Raw genomic sequence first — 17,059 nt, 5'->3', positions numbered from 1 at the left:
CACCCAGGTGTGAAATTGACAAGGGAAACCTTAACTAAAACTGGTGTTGAGAAGGCCTGCAGAGGGAGCTCTTACACCCGACCATAGATGGCGGCGGTGGTGGGATTGAAGTGAGCTTCTGACAGCATTTGCGGACAACTAGACACACAAGCTTGGCATCCATGGACGCTTTGAGCTTACTGTCTATCTCACTGTTTCTGGGGACCACTGGTAAGTTCCTCTTGGTTGAGCTCGGTTCTTCTTGCATTCAAGCTCCTGATCTAATTGGCTTTCCTTTACAGGGCGGGTCCGCTTGAACTGGCAGAGGATTCTGCCTGCAGCCACTTGAGTTGGCAGATGGTTCTGCTCAGGGCCAAGCCCCCAGCCCTTCAGACCACAAAACCTTCAGCGCTGTCCCCAGATTCCACATCGGGAAGTGCTGGTGGCAGCTACAGGTCCCTGTCCCCATTCTTCGGGGCCTGCAAGTTCAGTCCTTTTCCCACTTCCCAGATTTGCGTGGCTCCAGGAAACCCAAAGGCCTGGCTAAAAAAAGGGAGGGGGGATCCTTTATATCTAGAGAGTTGAGTATACTACCACCTGATTATTTTATGTTTAACAACCATAATCCTGGAAGTTGCAATTATCTAACAAGCTGGCAAAATTTTACTAGAAACAACCTAGAATGACAATGGCCATTATGGGGAATGCTCCAATTAGACAAGATTGTTCAAAGAAGTACATTGGAGAGCAAAGGATCCCAAACTGGACAGACAGAATGGGATACCTATTTTAATTGCTATGCATAAGATTACAAAACACTTCAAGATTCCAAAATAGCTTCATTAACAGACTCATTACAAAAGGCTAAAGGGGACCTCCCTGGTGGTCCAGTGGTAAAGAATCCGTCCTACAATGCGGGGGACAGGGGTTCGATCCCTGGTCGGGAAATTAGGATCCCACATGCCACCGGGCAACTGAGCCCACACGCCTCAACTAAAGAGCCCACATGATGCAAACTACAGAGCCCATGCGCCCTGGAGCCCACGCGCCACAACTAGAGAAGAGAAAACCCGCACGCCACAACTAGAGAGAAGCCCATGCACCTCAGTGAAAGATCCCACATGCCGCAATGAAGATCCCACATGCCATAATGAAGACCCGACGCAGCCAAAAAAAAAAGGCTAAGGAAAAATTAAAGACAAAAAAGGTAGCTAACACAAAAGATGCTAGGACAGACGTGACGACTGATGTGACTCTTACTGCCCCCCCCATCCTTTTTCACCTGAGTACTCACGTTTTACTAACTTTCCGTCTAAGATACCTTTTCACTACAGAGAGACTATCAGACAATTACCATTTAAAATAAAACTACCCAAGGTTGCAGGTGAGCCCCCTCAGGTGTCCTTTACCCCTTGGTCAAAGACTGAACTGAGAGCTATAAAGAATTCTCTAAACCTAGGGAGGAACCCCAAAAGTTTTTTTGAAGAATTTAGAGTCACTGTCTGGGCCTGTGACCTTGGACTGCCAGATCTTTATCAGTTTGTACACGTGTGGTAGGACCTGGGGCAGCCCCCAAAATGGAGGCAAGAAACAAAACAGCAGGACATCCCTAGTGGTCCAGTTGTTAAGAATCCTCCTTCCAATGCAGGGGATGTGGATTCGATCCCTAGTTGGGGAACTAAGATCCCACATGCTGTGGGGCAACTAAGCCCATGCGCCACAACTACTGAATCCGTGAGCCACAACTACTGAGCCTGCGTGCCACAACTAGAGAAGCCCGCATGCCACAACTAGAGAGCCCGCGTGCCACAACTAGAGACGCCCGCATGCCACAACTAGAGAGCCCGTGTGCCACAACTAGAGAAGCCCACACACCACAACAAAGAGCCCGCGAGCCTCTACAAGAGCCCGCACACAACAAAGACCCAGCACAGCAAAAAAAAAAAAAAAAAGAAAAGAAACAAAATGGCAAAACCCCAAGGATGATATTCGAGATCCTTAACCAGAAAGGGCTCACAGAACAGCAACTGCCCGTTAACAAGCCATTCCTAGAATTTCCCTGCCTGCACCGATTTTGTCTATTATCCAGTCATGCAAACAAAGGAAAGATAAATCTGTGGCAGACTTTATAGCCCATCTGGAAGCTCTCCTTTTCTGGCATTCAGGGTTCCATACAATAAATAACCCAGACAGCCTGCTCTAGGTGCCCTCTTTGTAAATGGATTATCTCATGAGATTAATGGATTGACAAGAAGGCAGGAAATAGGATGGGAGGCCACAGGCTTGTCTAAACTCGTGACTACAGCTGAGCACTTTGGAAGGACCCTGGAGCAACAATGCAAACAGAAATCCACCAAACTAACAGCCTTACAGATACAACAGCTCCAGGGCCAGAGACACAAAACAACACCTGCACTGCAGTCCCCTAAGGGTCCAATTTTTGAAAAATGTTGGTCCAAAGACTGGTGTCACAGCTGTAATCAACTGGGACACTAAAAAAACAGATTGCCCTCAAACTATTACCAGTAGTTCCCATAAACCTCCAAGGGGAAACTAAAATTAAAATTAATGGGAAAACGTGCCAAATTTTAGTTGATACCAGAGCTGCATTTTCTACTTTAAATCCCACCCTCACAGGACAACAAATTCCTCAGAGTAAAAAGGAGGTTTCCATAGTGAGGTCATCTAATAAAGTTCAGAGAATTTTTATCTCAACTGGTACAAATGACCCTGGGACCTTTTACTGAAAAAACTTCCTTTGTGCTATGCGACCCAGCCCCCGTCATTCTATCAGCTGGAAATCTCCTTTCCAAATCAGAAGGTCTAATATGTTTTGCTTCCAGTGGAAATCTCACCTTAGAATTTCCTGACCAACCTGAACCTGATCTTTCATGTTCCTTGTAGTGTTTCCGAGACAGAGAAGAGAAAGAAGTTCAACAAAAGTCCCCTAATTTAACTGACATACCCAAACATTTGTGGGCTGCTTGTAGTACTGACGTTGGAAGAATAAAAAGTGTGGAACCTAATATAAAGGTTCAGATAGATGTAGCTAAACCTCTCCCTAGGTTACCTCAATATCCATCGAAGCCTGAGACCATACAAGGCCATACAGCCAAAGCAGAAGACTTAAGCAACCAGGAGCTAACCATTCCCTGCACCAGACCTGCAACACGCCCATCTTACTGGTCTGGAAACTTAATGGACGGGGATGGCGATTTGTCCATGCCCTGAGAGCTACTAGTAAGATACAGGTGACCCTTGAACAACGTGGGCATTAGGGGCGCCAACCCCTGTGCAGTTGAAATGTGCATATAACTTCACAGTCTGCCCTCCGCATCCGTGGTTTCACTTCCCCAGATGCAACCAACCAGAGCGTGTAGCACTGTAGTACTATTTACTGAAAGAAAATCCACACAAAAGTGAACCCACGCAGTTCAGACCATGAAGTTCAAAGGTCAACTGCAGGTAACCCCTTTTCCAGTTGTCCTGAATCCAAAACCCTCTGTCACAGGTTCCACCTGATTTGAAATGCTTCACTGCCGTAGACCTCTGTTCAGCCTTCTTCAACATCCCTTAGACCCCAAAAGCCAATATCTACCTGCCCTTACTTGGAACAATCAGCAATATACCTGGACACTCACGCCTCGAGGACTCACTGGGGCCCCTTCTTATTTCTCCCAAATGCTCCACCAAGACATAAGCGCCCTATAGTTCCCGGGAAATCAACCCTTTCACGGTATGTAGAAGATCCCCTGCTGTGCTCAGCTACCCAAGAGGCATTCACAAAAGACTCCTTGTATTTGCTTCAACCGTGAGCTAAAAAGGACACAAAGTCTCTAAGGAAAAATTACAATTATCTCCAGACACTGTTCATTACTTAGGTCACTGTCTAAGCGCTGAAGGATTCAGCTATCGCCAAAAAGAATTCAGCTAACACAGGATTTCCTAGACCCACTACTAAGCAACAGCTCGGTGAATTCCTAAGTTTGGCTGGTTATTGCAGACCTTGGGTTCTTAAATTTTCTCTATTGGCTTCCCCACTCTATGAACTAACTAAAGGTTCAGTCCCTGAACTCCAAATAGTGGGGATCTCTAACATCAATAGGGTCCTGTCTCTGAACCTAATCCCTTTTGTTTAGGCTCTCTGAGAGACACTCATCCTTTTCGCCTTAGCCCCTCTGCCCCTATTCATTTATTAAGCCTAGACTTCTTAGAAAAGGATCATCCTGAAACTTCTTTCTCCCAAAAGGGGAAAATAATTGTAGAACTTGACACGGTTGAAATCAAAATAGCCAATCCGGTGAATTAAATGACCCTTAGGCATCTTTTATTTGCTCTGTCTCTGAGGGCACTGAAGCTGATTCTGAAGACTGATTATCTGCATCAGCTACCACCTTACTTACAGGGAAAATCTCCAACTCATACTGACAAAATCCACAGTGTACCTCCCATCAAGATTCAGACAGATCCCTCAGGACTTTTCCCTAGGGAATTGGTCAATACCTTGTAAGTAAAGAAGCCCTTCAAAGTACAAAGCCCATAATAGAAGATTACAAAGCTCAGGGCCTCATTATCCTTTGCATTGATCCCTATAACGCTCCTATTTTGCCTGTGAGAAAACCCAAGGGCCAAGGAGAGAGGTTTATTCAGGTTCTCCAAGCAATACACTGTTATCCCTCGAACCCTGTTGTTCTGAACCCTCACACACAACTGACATCCATTTCCACTGGAAGCAAACTTTTTCACTGTAACTGAGTTATGCAGTGTGTACCTTGGTATTTCAGTTGACAAAACTAGCCAATATCTTTCTGCCTTCACCTAGGAAGGACAATAATACACGTGAATAGTAATGCTCCAGGGTTTCACAGAAAGTCTCTCTTACTTTTCACAAATCTTGAAACCTGATTTGGGTGAAATAAAGTTTTCTGCAGGCTCTACTCTGTTACAATATACAGTTGACCCTTGAATAACGCGGGGGCTAGGGATGCCGACGCCCCAATGCAGTTGAAAATCTGAGCATAACTTTACAGTCAGCCCTTCATATCCATGGTTCCATATCAATGGATCCAACCACCTGCAGGTTATGTAGCACTGTAGTGCGTATTTACTGAAAAAAAAAAAAAATCCACATATAAGTGGACTCGGGCACTTCAAACCCATGCTGTTCAAGGGTCAACTGTATAGATGATTTGTTTCTATGCTCTCCTTCTCAAACCTCTTCATAGGAGGAGAGCATCCACCTGTGGAAACTTTTGGCTTAAGGGACATAAAGTCTCCAAAGAAAACTTGCAGTCTGCCCAAACTCAAGTTCAATATTTTGGGCACCCAATCTCAGAACAAGGACTACATTTGTATCCAGGTAGGCGTCATGGCATCCTGAACTTCCCAAAGCCTAAAACTCTGCACCAATTACAAGGTATTCTTGGGCTAGCTGGCTGCTATCAAAATTGGATTTCAAATTTCTCTCTTGTGGCCTAGCCTCTATACGCTTTATTGAAAAGCAGCAAACCTGATCCCACCATTAGAGGAGATCAACATGACATAGCTTTGAAGTCTTTAAGAAAAGTTTAATGAGACCACCTACCCTTGGACATCCTCAATATCAGCTTCCTTTTCCCTCTTTGTAGGTGAGAAAGAAGAGAACAGCCTTGAAGTACTCACCCAAAAACATGGGGACTGTCATCAACCCATAGAGTATTATAGCCGACAGCTGTAATTTACGGCACTGGGATATTCCCTTTTCCTCAGAGCCATTCCTGCCACTGCCCTTCTGGTTAAGGACACCAAAGAAAGAATCATGGGATCCCCTTTAACCATCTCTGTACCCATGCAGTGAAGCCCTCCTGAATTCTCACTACACCTATGAAATCCTTTTGCTAACTGCTCCTCACATAACTCTTTCATGTTGTGATAACCTCAATCCTGTTTTTCTTCTCCCCTCTTCACTGATGAAACTCCTCATGACTGTTTAACACTGACAGACCACCTTTTGACTCTCCATATTAACTTACAGGAGACTCCTCTGACCAGTGTAGGTTTTTCATGGTTTACTGATGGCTCCTATTTAAAAGATGAACATGTTGAATATCATGCTGTATTTGCTATTGCAACTTCTCTTGAAGTCATTGAGACAGCACCTTTACCTTTGGCTACTTTGGCCCAACAGGCTGAATTATACACTCTCACTCTTTAGTCAAAGGCAAAACCACAAACATTTTGATCTATAGCCGATAAGCCTTCCTTGCCACTGTACATGCGTTAAACCATTGGTCCAGTGACAAAGCACTCATGAACTAACATTGGTGGGAAAATAATAAAGCTAGAAGACATACCAACCTTGCTTGTCCCACATGTCCAAAATACAATCCAGGGAAACGTGTTCACGTTACTCCTGGACATTCTGAATTGCCTGATGGACCATTCAAGGTTTGTCAAATGGATTTCATACAGCTTCCCCATCCCATAGATATAAATGTTTTAATCATGGTCTGTATGTTTTCTCACTGGAGTGAAGCTTTCCCTTGTAGATATACAACTGCTTCTAAGGCTAAAGTTTTGTTATAAAAGATTATCCCTTCCTGGGGACCCCTTCTCGAGCTTCATTATAGAAGGAACTCATTTTACAGGTCAAGTGCTACAACAAGTCTGTGCTGTTTGGCCAGTTTTACAACATTTTCACTGGGCTCACCATTCTCAATCCTCAGGGTTAGTTGAAAGCGCTAACAGCACTATTAAAACTCATTTGGCAAAATTTGTAGAGACCATCCAAATACCTTGGCCAAAAGCATCGCCTTTGGTCCTTCTGAATCTCAGATCCACCGCCTTGGCAACTCATAAACTCTCACCCTTTGAGAGAGTCACAGGACACCCAATGCACTGGCCCGTGCCTCTTCTGATCCACAGCTGTTAAAAGAACATATATGTCAATATTGTAAAGGCCTAATTTCTTCTATTAAAAAAAATATCATGCTGGCAGAAATGCTGAAACTGGGCCATTCCTAAATGACTGGGGGCAGGAGTTTGTGCTTTCCAAAATTTCTCAGTGCCTTAAACAGAGTAGGTGACATAAGGAACTTGGAAAATTAAGAGAAGTTAACGTTCTATCCTGACCTAAGCCGTGTGGCTGACAGGGTCTTGGTGCTCTAGCCGGGTGTCAGGGCTGTGCCTCTGAGGTGGGAGAGCCGAGTTCAGGACATTGGTCCACCAGAGACCTCCCGGCTCCATGTAATATCAAACGGCGAAAGCTCTCCCAGAGATCTCCATCTCAACGCTAAGATCCAGCTCCACTCAACGACTAGCAAGCTACAGTGCTGGACACCTTACGCCAAACAACTAGCAAGATGGGAACACAACCCCACCCATTAGCAGAGAGGCTGCCTAAAATCATACTAAGTTCACGGACACCCCAAAACACACCACCGGATGCGGTCCTGCCCACCAGAAAGACAAGATCCAACCTCATCCACCAGAACAAAGGCACCAGTTCCCTCCACCAGGAAGCCTACACAACCCACTTAACAAACCTTAGCCACTGGGGGCAGACACCAAAAACAATGGGAACTACAAACCTGCAGCCTGCGAAAAGGAGACCCCAAGCACAGTAAGTTAAGCAAAATGAAAAGACAGAGAAACACACAGCAGATGAAGGAGCAGGGTCAAAACACACCAGACCTAACAAATGAAGAGGAAATAGGCAGTCTACCTGAAAAAGAATTCAGAATAATGATAGTAAAGATGATCCAAAATCTTGGAAATAGAATAGACAAAATGCAAGAAACATTTAACAAGGATGTAGAAGAACTAAAGAGGAACCAAACAACGATGAAAGACACAATAAATGAAATTAAAAATACTCTAGACGGGATCAATAGCAGAATAACTGAGGCAGAAGAACGGATAAGTGACCTGGAAGATAAAATAGTGGAAATAACTACTGCAGAGCAGAATAAAGAAAAAGGAATGAAAAGAACTGAGGACAGTCTCAGAGACCTCTGGGACAACATTAAACACACCAACATTCGAATTATAGGGGTCCCAGAAGAAGAAGAGAAAAAGAAAGGGACTGAGAAAATATTTGAAGAGATTATAGTTGAAAACTTCCCTAATATGGGAAAGGAAATAGTTAATCAAGTCCTGGAAGCACAGAGAGTACCATACAGGATAAATCCAAGGAGAAACTCGCCAAGACACATATTACTCAAACTATCAAAAATTAAATATAAAGAAAACATATTAAAAGCAGCAAGGGAAAAACAACAAATAACACACAAGGGAATCCCCATAAGGTTAACAGCTGATCTTTCAGCAGAAACTCTGCAAGCCAGAAGGGAGTGGCAGGATATACTTAAAGTGATGAAGGAGAAAAACCTACAACCAAGGTTACTCTACCCAGCAAGGATCTCATTCAGATTTGATGGAGAAATTAAAACCTTTACAGACAAGCAAAAGCTGAGAGAGTTCAGCACCACCAAACCAGCTTTACAACAAATGCTAAAGGAACTTCTCTAGGCAAGAAACACAAGAGAAGGAAAACACCTGCAATAACAAACCCAAAACATTTAAGAAAATGGGAATAGGAACATACATATTGATAATTACCTTAAATGTAAATGGATTAAATGCTCCCACCAAAAGACACAGACTGGCTGAATGGATACAAAAACAAGACCCATATATATACTGTCTACAAGAGACCCACTTCAGACCTAGAGACACATACAGACTGAAAGTGAGAGGATGGAAAAAGGTATTCCATGCAAATGGAAATCAAAAGAAAGCTGGAGTAGCAATTCTCATATCAGACAAAATAGACGTTAAAATAAAGACTATTACAAGAGACAAAGAAGGACACTATATAATGATCAAGGGATTGATCCAAGAGGAAGGTATAACAATTGTAAATATTTATGCACCCAACACAGGAGCACCTCAATACATAAGGCAAATACTAACAGCCATAAAAGGGAAAATCGACAGTAACACAATCATAGTAGGGGACTTTAACACCCCACTTTCACCAATGGACAGATCATCCAAAATGAAAATAAATAAGGAAACACAAGCTTTAAATGATACATTAAACAAGATGGACTTAATTGATATTTATAGGACATTCCACCCAAAAACAACAGAATACACATTTTTCTCAAGTGCTCATGGAACATTCTCAAGGATAGATCACATCTTGGGTCACAAATCAAGCCTTGGGAAATTTAAGAAAATTAAAATCATATCAAGTACCTTTTCCAACCAAAAGGTTATGAGACTAGATATCAATTACAGGAAAAAAAACTGTAAAAAATACAAACACATGGAGACTAAACCATACACTACTAAATAACCAAGAGACCACTGAAGAAATCAAAGAGGAAATAAAAAAATACCTAGAAACAAATGACAATGATAACACGACAACCCAAAACCTATGGGATGCAGCAAAAGCAGTTCTAAGAGGGAAGTTTATAGCAATACAATCCTACCTCAAGAAACAAGAAACATCTCAAATAAACAACCTAACCATACACCTAAAGCAATTAGAGAAAGAAGAACAAAATACCCCAAAGTTAGCAGAAGGAAAGAAATCATAAAGATCAGATCAGAAATAAATGAAAAAGAAATGAAGGAAATGAGAGCAAAGATCAATAAAACTAAAAGCTGGTTCTTTGAGAAGATAAACAAAATTGATAAACCATTAGCCAGACTCATCAGGGAAAAAAGGGAAAAGACTCAAATCCACAGAATTAGAAATGAAAAAGGAGAAGTAACAACTGACACTGCAGAAATACAAAGCATCATGAGAGATTACTACAAGCAACTATATGCCAATAAAATGAACAACCTGGAAGAAACAGACAAATTTTTAGAAAAGCTCAACCTTCTGAGACTGAACCAGGAAGAAACAGAAAATATAAACAGACCAATCACAAGCAATGAAATTGAGACTGTGATTAAAAATCTTCCAACAAACAAAAGCCCAGGACCAGATGGCTTCACAGGCAAATTCTGTCAAACATTTACAGAAGAGCTAACACCTATCCTTCTCAAACTCTTCCAAAATATAGCAGAGGGAGGAACACTCCCAAACCCATTCTACGAGGCCACCATCACCCTGATACCAAAACCAGACAAAGATGTCACAAAGAAAGAAAACTACAGGCCACTATCACTGAGGAACACAGATGCAAAAATTCCAACAAAATACGAGCAAACAGAATCCAATAGCACATTAAAAGGATCATATACCATGAGCAAGTGGGGTTTGTCCCAGTAATGCAAGGATTCTTCAATATACACAAATCAATCAATGTGATAAAGCATATTAACAAATTGAAGGAGAAAAACCATATGATCATCTCAACAGATGCAGAAAAAGCTTTTGACAAAATTCAACACCCATTTATGATAAAAACCCTCCAGAAAGTAGGCACAGAAGGAAATTACCTCAAGATAATAAAGGCCATATATGACAAACCCACAGCCAACATCGTTCTCAATGGCAAAAAACTGAAACCATTTCCTCTAAGATAAGGAACAAGACAAGATTGTCCACTCTCACCATTATTCAACATAGTTTTGGAAGTTTTAGCCACAGCAATCAGAGAAGAAAAAGAAATAAAAGGAATCCAAATCAAAAAAGAGGAAGTAAAGCTGTCACTATGTGCAGATGACATGATACTATACATAGAGAATCCTAAAGATGCTACCAGAAAACTACTAGAGCTAATCAGTGAATCTGGTAAAGTAGCAGGATACAAAATTAATGCACAGAAATCTCTTGCATTCCTATACACAAATGATGAAAAATCTGAAAGAGAAATTAAGGAAACACTCCCATTTACCATTGCAACAAAAAGAATAAAACACCTAGGAATAAACCTACCTAAGGAGACAAAAGACCTGTATGCAGAAAACTATAAGACACTGATGAAAGAAATTAAAGATAATACAAACAGATGGAGAGATATACTATGTTCTTGGATTGGAATAATCAGCATTGTAAAAATGACTATATTACTCAAAGCAATCTACAGATTCAATGCAATCCCAATGTCAAATACCAATGGCATTTTTCACAGAACTGGAACAAAAAATTTCACTATTTGTATGGAAAGACAAAAGACCCTGAATAGCCAAAGCAATCTTGAGAAAGAAAAACGGAGCTGGAGGAATCAGGCTCCCGGACTTCAGACTATACTAAAAAGCTACAGTAATCAAGACAGTATGGTACTGGCACAAAAACAGAAATACAGATCAATGGAACAGGAGAGAAAGCCCAGAGATAAACCCACGCATATATGGTCACCTTATTTTTGATAAAGGAGGCAAGATTATACAATGGAGAAAAGACAGCCTCTTCAATAAGTGGTGCTGGGAAAACTGGACAGCTACATGTAAAAAAAGAAATTATAACACTCCCTAACACCATACACAAAAATAAACTCAAAATGGATTAAAGACCTAAATGTAAGGCCAGACACTATAAAACTCTTAGAGGAAAACATAGGCAGAACACTCTATGACGTAAATCACAGCAAGATCCTTTTTGACCTTCCTCCTAGAGAAATGGAAATAAAAACAAAAATTAACAAGTGGGACCTAATGAAACTTAAAAGCTTTTGCACAGCAAAGGAAACCATAAACAAGACGAAAAGACAACCATCAGAATGGGAGAAAATATTTGCAAATGAAGCAACTGACAAAGGATTAATCTCCAAAATTTACAAGCAGCTCATGCAGCTCAGTATCAAAAAAACAAACAACCCAATCCAAAAATGGGCAGAAGATCTAAATAGACATTTCTCCAAAGAAGATATACAGATTACCAACAAACACATAAAAGGATGCTCAACATCACTAATCATTAGAGAAATGCAAATCAAAACTACAATGAAGTATCACCTCACACCAGTCAGAATGGCCATCATCAAAAATCTACAAACAATAAACACTGGAGAGAGTGTGGAGAAAAGGGAACCCTCTTGCAGTGTTGGTGGGAATGTAAATTGATACAGCCACTATGGAGAACAGTATGGAGGTTCCTTAAAAAACCTAAAATAGAACTACTATACGACCCAGCAATCCCACTACTGGGCATATACCCTGAGAAAACCATAATTCAAAAAGAGACATGCACCACAATGTTCAATGCAGCACTGTTTACAATAGCCAGGTCATGGAACCAACCTAAATGTCCATCGACAGATGAATGGATAAAGAAGATGTGGCACATATATACAGTGGAATATTACTCAGCCATAAAAAGAAATGAAATTGAGTTATTTGTATTGAGTTGGATGGATCTACAGTCTGTCATACAGAGTGAAGTAAGTCAGACAGAGTAAAACCAATACTGTATGCTAACACATATATATGGAATCTAAAAAAAGAAAAATAAAACTGGTTCTGAAGAACCTAGGGGCAGGACAGGAATAAAGATGCAGATGTAGAGAATGGACTTGAGGATACGGGGAGGGGGAAGGGTAAGCTGGGATGAAGTGAGAGAGTGGCATGGACATATATACACTACCAAATGTAAAATAGATAGCTAGTGGGAAGCAGCCACAAAGCACAGGGAAATCAGCTTGGTGCTGTGTGACCACCTAGAGGGGTGGGATAGGGAGGGTGGGCGGGAAACGCAAGAAGGAGGAGATATGGGGATATATGTATATGTATAGCTAATTCACTTTGTTATACAGCAGAAACTAACACACCATTGTAAAGCAATTATACTCCAATAGCCAATAAAGATGTTCAAAAAAAAAACAACCATGTTCTGATAGAGCAATCTTTTCATAATGTGCTCCAGGGAGACAAGGACCTTTAGCGTAACACCTTGCAACCTGGAGATTTCGTCTACTGAAAAAGACACCTCTGGAAAAGCTCTCTTCAACTTCGCTGGAAACGCCTGTATCAGGTACCACTAACCAACCCTGGTACTGCCAAAACTCCAGAAAACAGACTCTTGGATTCAAATGACACATCTAAAAAAAGAACCAAACCCTGGCTGGACCTGCACACCACCTGGTGACTTGAAGGTAAAGATTCCCCAGAATTGAAACAGATGACATCTGATAAGACAGCTTTCCCAAGATGTCCAGACTAGCCCCATCAGAAAGTTCAGGATTCATAGTCTCTCTCTTTCATCTGGACTATTAACTGAGCCTAGTTTCTTATTCAAATTCATGGTCTCTGAATTTGCAACCTACAGGCTGTATTACTGATAAAACACTTGGTTCCAAACAGTTCTCCTGAGATAACAACAAAAAAAGTCTTTGAAGTTTTGCTATTTTTGCAAAAAGTTCATTAGCTATTGCTTCATGTTTATTCCTGCACTGTGTCTTCCCAAAGAGCTTGTTTAATTCTTTCAGTTTTGAGGGCGCACTTGTATCACTATTCTAAGATACAAATTTTAGATGGGAAATGCCCAAGAGATCTCCTTCTTACCTCTCCTTGTTACTTGAATATGACCTTGATAGGTTTCTAATCTGTGTACTTTTCCTCTGACATGGGTCACAACACCCAGGAAAGGTCCTTCCTGACATCGAGGGACAAAAGGACACTAAATCTGAAAAAACCTGAGTCTTGATCAGTGACACTTTCAGAGAAAGATCTTGATCAAAAGGGGGAAATGTGAAAATTAATAAACAGAAACCTCATTTAAAATGGAGTAGTGACACCAGAAGGGGGCGCTCTCATGTCCTACCACTTGACATCAATTGCACACCCAACAGAAAGAGACATGCCTTGCATCTCCAACAGGAAGGTGACTACTTTACTACCCAACAGGAGGAAGGAAGAATTTCTCCTTCCTTGGCAATAACCCAGCTAATGAGACACTGTCATGACTGAGCCAATGAAAAGCCATTACACTTCGAACTCCAGGTTCCTCCAGTGGATTCTTTGTTTATAACAGCCCCTCCCAACTCCCCCTTCTCCTCTATAAAAGAATGTTCCGCCCCTTTGTTCACCAGACTTGCCTGTGGTTCACCACAGACTGCATGTCCCAAATTGCAATTCTTTGTTGATCCCCGATAAACCCATTTTGCTGGTAAAATAACTGGCTGTTTTATTGTTTTAGGTCAACAAGGTAGACTGCCGCTGCCCCAAAAATATGGATCAATATTTCACACTTTAACTGAACATGAGACCCTCTTTATCTTCTTACTCTGACAATGGCCTGGAAAGATAAAGTCCTTTCTTCACCTTCATGGTCATATGGTTATCTACATCATATTTGTCCCTACTCACTAAGAAATCTCACCAGCAGCATCCATCTTTGCAAGGCATTTAGAATAATTCTTTAAACTAGGAGATTCTCTCCCCACAGGCACTAAAAAACTGACTTACTCCTGGCTTAACAAGTAAAGGCAGCAGTCCCTAAAAATGACATACCTAATAAGGTGTTGCTAGCTCAGCACTTCAAGATGATCTCCAATGCTTATGACCTTGACAAAATATAGTCTTTGGAAAAGAAACACCCGAGAGTTCTCCCTACTACCTTTCCTTGTTACTCAAACGGGCCTGAAGTGGTTTCCAGTCCACACACTGTCCATCTAACATGGGACATGACACTCAGGAAAGGTCCTTCCTGGCATCAGGGGATGAAGGCTACTGAACTCAGAAAACCTGACTTTTCATTAGCAATGCTTCTGGACAAAGATCTTGTTAAAAAGGGGAAAACGTGAAAATTAATAAAGAAAATGTCAACCAACATCGGAAGTTGGGGAGGCCTGCAGAGGAAGCTCTCACACCCTACCACTCATTGTCAATTACCTCAAGCAGGAAGATACTTACCTTGCATCTCCACTACCCCAGCAGGAAGAGATTTTCTCCTTGCCTAGCAACAAGCCTGGCCAATGGAAAATACTGCAACTTAGCCAATGAGAAGCCGTCAACACCCTGAACCCTTACTTTTCTCCAATGAACTTTCATTTTTCTTTTGCTAATGTATTCCTCATCCCACCCTCTTTTTTTATAAAAGCCTTCCATTTTGTATAACTCCCCAGGGTATCACTCTGCTTGCTAGAGGAGATGCTGTCTGATCCATGAATCATTTAATAAAGCCAATTAGGTCTTCAAATTTACTCAGTTGAATTTTATTTTTTAATAGGGCCCATTAATCACAGACATTCCCACATGCTAGGCAGCCACTCATATGATATGGGACCCAACCAAACATAAACTTCCACCAAAAAACAAAAACAAAAACAAAAACTCTGCCAGGTACAGCTGCACACCATTCTGCTCACTGTCAATCTTATTACTACTGAATTGGGAGCTTTCACTGGTTTGCAAACTCTTTAAGTAAGCCATTGTTTCAACCAAACATAGCAAGTGCTGAAACCCACATCAACCCAACTGGGTATCCATTTAAAACTGATACCAAATCCCACATCCTAGACATCACCCTGGCCCAGAATCTCACTGCTCAGATGACATCTCAGACCACAAGTCTGCCACTGGAGACAACTTTACACCCTGGACACTAAGACCTCCACCCACGGACTGCCTTTCCTAAGGTACAAATTGGACACAAGACATTTTTGCTTTTCTTCCTTCAAAATTATGCATTCTATTATGTTTCTCAGCTTGCTGTCTGCTTAGCCCATAATCCTGGTATATATATTCCTTACTCTCTGCAACACATATAGCCCCCTACACTCCCATGCCTAAAGGGAAATCTGGCAGATGTTACTATCAATACCATTTGTACACCATTCCAAAAATTAATGGCGATTATTACTTTCCCCAGGAAGCATCTGCTGTCTTACCAAAGTCAACCCTTCAAGCCCCTAGGCGAGGACCGCTCACTCCCCACTGCCTTCTCCTACTACTGCCCTCCAGCTTTCCACCAGAACCTCCTGCCCTGTGTCTCTCCCCATAACTACTCCTTTCCCTCAGTTACACACACATACCACTGTGAAAATGCTTTAACGAACCCTAACTCAGAATTGGAATTAGGAATCCACAAGATCACATCTTGAACAGCACTGCAGGAAGAAGGAAGACTGCCCCCTTGGCCTGGCAACAGCAAGCTGCCCTCCCTTGCAGTCAATGAAAAGGTGCCACCACTGCAAACTTTCATTTTCCACTGATGAACTTTTGCTCAAAGCAACCTCTCCTGGGACTCCCCTCGTGGTCCAGTGGGTAAGACTCCATACTCCCAATGCAGGGGGCCCGGGTTCGATCCCTGGTCAGGGAACTAGATCCCGCATGCATGCCGCAACTAAGAGTTCACATGCCGCAACTAAGAGTCTGCATGCCACAATTAAGAAGTCCGCATGCCTCAACTAAGAAGTCCACATGCTGCAGTTAAAGATCCCGCATGCCTCTACTAAGACCTAGCACAGCCATAAATAGATAAATAGAACAGAATAGAATACTTCAAAAAAAAAAATCCCTCCCAACTTCCTCCTTTCCTCTATGAAGGAACATTCTCTGCCTTTGCTCTCCAAACTTGCCTGTGGTTCACCATAGTTTGCTTGTCCCAAATTGCAATCTGCTATTTATGAATAAGCTCAATTTTGCTGGCTGAACTTATTATCTTTTTTTTTCCAAAAATGTTGATACCACTAATCGCTAATATACTTTACTAAATTACCAGATCATACCCTCCAATAGCACAACTGCTCGACCTGCCATCTTAACCCAAGAAATACACCAAGATATTATCAGACTAATACTTTTTTTTTAAATTATTATTTATTTATTTATTTATTTTTGGCTGTGTTGGGTCTTCGTTTCTGTGCGAGGGCTTTCTCCAGTTGCGGCAAGCGGGGGCCACTCTTCATCGCAGTGCACGGGCCTCTCACTATGGTGGCCTCTCTTGTTGCGGAGCACAGGTTCCAGACACGCAGGCTCAGTAGTTGTGGCTCACAGGCCTAGTTGCTCCGCGGCATGTGGGATCGTCCCAGACCAGGGCTCAAACCCGTGTCCCCTGCATTGGCAGGCAGATTCTCAACCATTGCGCCACCAGGGAAGCCCCAGACTAATACTTTTAACACACTTTACAACTCTTGCAAAATATTATTAAAGAACACCCCCCCCAAAAAATTCCAGATCTGTGATCTTGGCTAATGTC

Source organism: Balaenoptera musculus, chromosome 13 (genome assembly GCF_009873245.2).
Source record: "Balaenoptera musculus isolate JJ_BM4_2016_0621 chromosome 13, mBalMus1.pri.v3, whole genome shotgun sequence".
In the NCBI taxonomy this organism is placed as follows: Eukaryota; Metazoa; Chordata; class Mammalia; order Artiodactyla; family Balaenopteridae; genus Balaenoptera; species Balaenoptera musculus.
This window is presented reverse-complemented; position numbering follows the sequence as displayed.